The sequence below is a fragment of the Humulus lupulus genome, chromosome 2 (genome assembly GCF_963169125.1).
Source record: "Humulus lupulus chromosome 2, drHumLupu1.1, whole genome shotgun sequence".
Taxonomy (NCBI): domain Eukaryota; kingdom Viridiplantae; phylum Streptophyta; class Magnoliopsida; order Rosales; family Cannabaceae; genus Humulus; species Humulus lupulus.
In genome coordinates this window covers 160,059,906-160,065,905 of record NC_084794.1, presented here as the reverse complement: position 1 = coordinate 160,065,905, position 6,000 = coordinate 160,059,906, and the positions used below count along the sequence as shown (strand labels likewise).

The 6,000-nt window shown below is 38.0% G+C and overlaps 1 long non-coding RNA gene across 2 annotated transcripts; it reads left to right on the top strand.

Moving 5' to 3' along the window:
- Positions 1-1,486: 1,486 nt before the first annotated feature.
- Positions 1,487-3,497, top strand: LOC133816380 (uncharacterized). Of its 2 annotated transcripts, none has more exons than XR_009885198.1 (4): positions 1,487-1,831; positions 1,912-1,986; positions 2,455-2,516; positions 3,234-3,497. It is a non-coding gene; the product is annotated as an uncharacterized LOC133816380 (long non-coding RNA). The 2 variants fall into 2 exon arrangements; XR_009885199.1 differs by lacking the exon at positions 3,234-3,497 and adding an exon at positions 2,951-3,227.
- The last annotated feature ends 2,503 nt before the right edge of the window (positions 3,498-6,000 follow it).

Sequence of the window (6,000 nt, the reverse complement as noted above, 5' to 3'; positions counted from 1 at the left end):
TTGGCCTAATATGTATGTGTGCATGATAACTGTGGTTATTTGGATCTAGTTGTGGATTGGTTCAGAGTGTGAACCACAGGGCTGTGGAATTTGGTCAGTCGTGACAGGTGAACACAAATTGGTTGTTCCTAGTTTGGTTAAGTGAACTTGACATTGTGTTGAAGGGGGGATTCTAGATAATAGTTGGAGTTAGAGATCTCCATTTATCCCTGAAAAGCAGCAGCAGTTGGTCACTAGTGTGTGAGTAAGCTGTGGAGTTTAATAGTTAAGATGGAACAGAAGAGCAGCGGACTTCTCTGGGAAAATAGCTGCTTTGTGTGCTTTAACAGTAAGGTTACCAGTGTCGGTTTATTGCGAGGGTATGGACAGATAAGGGTATTATATGAAAGGCTTAAAGGGTGTTATCCTCTGGTTTTGAGGAAAGTTCGGGTTGACAAAGAATTTTCAGTGGATGGGCAAAGTTAATTCCACCCTTAGTTATAAGAGGATGAGAGGCTATGACTAATGGGTTGTGTTAGGTATTGTGCTTGAGGAATGCCTGGAAATGGCACTCGGGTCGAGGCATTGGCATGATGGGCCGGAAAGAACTCAGATGATGAATTGATAGAAGAGGTTATAAAGACATGATCTGAACTGTGGAGAACGGGGGTCTTATAAGCTTGGTTTGGAATGATAAAGTAGCAACAGTGTAAATTTATGGGCTTTGTGAATTGGGTAATTCATTTCGAGAAATTGATATGGACGGATGCAGTTGGAAATGACGATGACACATTTAAGGATTTAAACTCTGGAATAGTCCAAAGTATTTGGGCTGCTCCAATGTATGTACTCATCATCTGTATGGGGACAGAGGAGAGGGCCATGTGGTTCGAAGAATGATGAATGATGTAAAGAGCATGAATGCTGCAGAGAAAGGGATGTGAAAGATAGTGCTTCTATTGATAGAATTCAGCAAGGACAGTGTAGCACCCACATTATTTTGATATATATAGCCAATAATCACATGATTGCATTGCATTACATATCATACAATATGTATAATTTGAGCATATGCATATTCTTATAAGTGTTCTCATGTATAAGTATAAAAGTTGTGTATGTGATGTCTATATGTATGCTCAATATTATTAACCTTGTGGCATTTGAGTTGTCTTTTATGGGTGTTTGATGTGCTCAAGATATAAGAAAGTATGAAAAATATGGACAAGGCATGGAATTAAGTGATGAAAGTGAGATATAGAAGGCAAAATAGGTTAAGTAGTGAAAAATAGTACAATGTCGATTACTAGTATTTCGGTGTAAAATTGAGTATTTATGGATTTACCAAATGTAATCGAGGTATGATTTAGGTCTCATTGATGATGTAAAAATGGTTTTAGAACCATTAGATCAATTCTTGATGGGAGGTATACATAATCAGTGGTATTGATACAAAGTCAAAACGAGCTTAGCATAAGTGCGCTACGCTCGATCGGGTAAGCATAACTATTGGGTATGAAGTCATATGGACCTAAGGTTTGGTGTGAGTGTTTTACACATAAGGATAATAGGCCTAGCAGATGATTAAGTCGAAATTATTGAAGTGATAAGGTTTTCATAAGTCAAAAGGTGAAATGATGAGATGAAAGGTGTCAACTTTTGACAATAAGGCTAAATCATTGAAAATAAGGAATTTTCATCAACCTTATCACTTTGCACGACCATTATTCTGAAAAACAGAGAGAAAAGAAAACCAAAAACCATTTCTTGGCTGGTTTGAAGAAATTCTAAGGAGATCCAAGTGAAATCAAAGCCAAAGAAGTAGATTAAGCTTAGTTCTAGCCTTTTTATGGTAAGTTCTTGTACTTGGAAGTTAAACTATGTTTTTGAATTTTTCTGAAAGCTTATATATGGTGTTTTATCCTTTTTAAGATATTTCTTGGGGTTTCCAAGTGGTTGGAGGTTTAGAAAAGCTTGAAGAGATTGTTTTCGCCGAAAAGTTGCTCGGTAAGTGAAATTTTGTGTTTTATGAGGTTTTTGGGGTTCTTGGAGTACAAGATGATTTTTGGTTATTTGATTGAGTTTATAAGAGAGTATATATGTTTATAAATGTTTTAATAGATGTGGAGACTCATTTAATTTGGATGATGATCTAGGAGATAAGAATTTTATCAAAATCGGTATATGATAACTTTATGATGAATCATGTTGGTATTTGGGATATATGGTTATGGCAGGTTAATTGATGTTGATTATTGGTGGATTTTGATATTTGAGGATAGCTAAAATTAAGGGGAAACTCTGTCAAAATTTCCCCAAATGTCTAAGATAAATCTAATGCTCGATCTAGGTGGTTTAAGGCGTTTTAGGCATGTTTTGGGTATGAAAGTTGATATGATGTTTTATGGGTATTTTTAAATGATAGTTCAATGTCTTACTGCCTTCATTGTGATGAGAAATCCATGCCATTGTCAGGATAAGCATATCAATACCTAAGACATCACTTGTTACACGGTGAAATATATTGTGGACAAAAGGTAAGTAAAGTACTCAACTGCAACACAAGAATTATGTGTTATGTGAAAGTATGCATTATATGAATATTTTGTGAGTAAGTGGTATTAACATATAGTGACACTTCATCATAAATTTGTATGCATGGCATAATAGTGATATGGTAAATTATTATATGATATAAGACCATGCATGATATTATGATGATTAATTATATGATGCCTTTGCAAGTTTTGTGCAACATAAAAGAAAGTTGTAATAAGAAGTTTAAGTTCAGTGCCACTGTTTTGAAAAGGCAAATGAAAGTGTTAATAAGTGTAAACGGAGGCCTATAGTAGGCTTATAGTGGCTGCCCAATAATTTGGGCTAGGTTTAGTGAACCAATTATATTGTTTGCCATATTTCCGTTTTTATTTCTCCTCCATATGAGTTATTGTTATATGTATTGACACCACAGTGTGTGGCCGCCTTAACTCTTGAGCCTGACGGGGCAACGATGGAATAATGTTTTTAATGTGCCCTACTGTGGTGAAGGCTAGCCGGAGGAGAACCCATGGGATTTTGTATTATATGTGTAACAAGCCCTGCAGGCATTGACCAATTCAAACAGTGTGCACAATATTAAGGGGCCCAAAATTTAAAAAGAAGTTGTATATGTCCATTGATATTGGGTAATCATTAGCATTGCATGCATTACTTTGCTTACTGAGCTTTAGGCTCACAGTTGTCTTGTGTTGCAGGTAGAGAAAGAAATATGTGAATGATATGAGGAGAACTGAAGCATGGTCCTGACCCTGATTTGTACATATGAACACATCGACCTTTTTGTGGGTTATTTCAGTTATCAGTGGGATGTTTGTAATAAAGTGTGAAGTTATGTTTTGAAAATAAATTGGGTTATTTAATACTTATGTATAATATGTTTGAGACACACTTTATGTTTAATGTAAATAATGTGAAATAAGTTTTCAAGTTTTAAAAAAAAAAAAAAAATGTCCAGACTTCTGCAGAAATAAATTATGATATAGTTTTAAAACGTAACACCTCAAATATGGTTTTTAACTAAAATAAGTGAGGGTGTTACAGACAGATTCTCAATTTTTGAGGTAGAAGGACCCCAGACAATGCTAGGGCACCTAATTTGTGATTGGAAAGAAGCCTGATTGAAAAGGTAGTTATCCAGATGGTGACAGGAACCAGGGAGGTTATTTGGTATGCACATGAGGGAGAGGGTGCCACCTGAGAGGATGTTGGGTGAGGGCACGGCTTCTATATGAAATGATTCGATATGTTAGGATGGATTTCCCATGGTGAGGGAACGGAAAAATAGAATGCCTCGCTACATTCGAAGTTCGAGGCTGATTCCTCGAGGATGAGTATTTAACTGAATGGTTTATGCGTTGGTCATGTAACGAACTGGAAGAACTCGGTGTTGAGAATGTTCCGAGAGGGAGTTAGACATAGAGAGTTTGCCTCAAGGGTGCTATACGAGAGGCTGAAGATAGTAATATTTATTGAGGAGGAATTTGAAACTTCTGGTAGATGAATTGGGATACAAGTAATCAATAAGTTCATAGTGATAACAACAGAGTTCGTCTTAAGGAAGCCTCAACATGAGTCATAGTGAGAGAGTTAATCAGTTAAGAGATAACCATGGATTATAGAGGATATCATCTGGAGTATGTTAATGAGACTGAATGGAAACTGAGTTGACCAATGGGAAAATTATATGGGTATATAAGGAAAGATTGGGGGTACTTCAAGGTCGAACTACAGATAGGATTGGTATCAAGAATGTTGAGAAAGATGGTATTGGTTGACAGAAAGAATTACTGAAGTAATCGAAGAAATTTGACCATTGGAGTAGCCAGAGCATTATACTGCGGGGATTGTTAGCATCGTCGGTTAAGAATAAAAAGTTTGATGTTGGGTACAAGATGGGACAATGTCTCCAGGAGTTGATCTATGACCTGGTTATTAACAGCTGGAAATTAAGGAAAGAGACATTTCAGGAATTTTTATTTTGTACTGAGTAAGGTGTGAGGAGTTGGTAACAAAGATTCTAGATTGGTTCAAGCTACAGGAGCACAGGTAAGTTCTTTAAGTGGAGAATACAAGAATGGTATAGGCAGGTCCCCTTCAAGTTCACGAGCAGTATGTGTGGATTTCTCCTAGATGAAAATGGAGAGCAAATGATTATTATGCTGAAGACGTTAGTACCCAGGAGGCAGGGTCACAGGTAAGGTTCTACGAAGTGTCAGTTTGGGTTTCGTTAGGAGTACTCAGAGTAGAGCTATAAGAAGAAAGGATAGGTATAAGAAGATTTGATCTGAAGCCACAAAGCTAATGAAGAATGTCTGAAGAATAGAAAGCATAACAGGACTGGTAAGCGCGTCATATATCACATAAGTACCTCCACGGACAACTACATCAGAGACGGGAGGAACAGTAAAACTTGAAGTAAGACAGAATGAATGGTGTTAAATCGGAGTTCAGGAGATAAGGTAGGAGTTGATTGGTACCTGGTGATGCAGATATATCGGTGTGTTATAGTTAAGTATAGAGGGATAGCCTATAGGACCTAATCCATGATGAGGATATGGAACTGTGGGGGTGCATCACAGGTTGGGCACGCCCAGGCTCAAATTGATGCGAGGATGGATCGAACCTTGCGGAAGTGAAAGAATGGAACATGGTTGATATACTTGGAATGTTAAGTTGACAGTTATGCACGGCATAAGGTACTTGAGTGTTGGTTATTAGGAAAAAAGATAACGTTGAGACCCAGATTTAGTGAAAAGTAATAGATGGGTGATTGGTGTTTGAAATCCTCGATTGTACGAGGGGAAATTTAATTGGAGGCGAAACTCCTAACTGGGAGGCGTGTGGCAGTCAAGGAATGACGCCATAAATTGTAATGGAGTGGACAAGGCAATGACTGAGATTGGCATAGCGTTAGTATGTAATGATAAACTGGTGAGTATCACTGATCTATGGAATCCAAAATGTTGGCTTTGGTTGAAACAGGGAAGAACCTGTCAAGGTGGTACAAGTTAGGATACCAGGATCGAATGAAGGATCCAATTAGAATTTGGCATATGAATGAGAATTCTGAATGGATATCATTCCACCTCCTAGGGTACGTTGTACCGGGAGGGTTGAGCGGGTGACATAATTTAGTGTTTTCTTTGGACACTGAGGGGTTAAGTGATGTGGTGGTCTATCGTAGGAATAGACCACACCTTGTGGCGTTGTAGCGCTACCCTACCTCCAGAAGAAGGTTTTGGGTATTTTTATTAGGGTTTTTTCTTGGGGGCTCGGGGGTCGATTCCACCACCCCGTTTGGTGGAATTCGGCTTCCTGAGGGCTCAGGATTGGTCCCGAGGTTAGGTTACAGAATTGAATGTTAATGAGGGTTCCATGTTACGTTTGTGACTAGGTGTACGCTAGGGCTCAGATGGGATCATGCTCGAGGATCATTTCTTTTAACCGAATTGCTCTGAATCA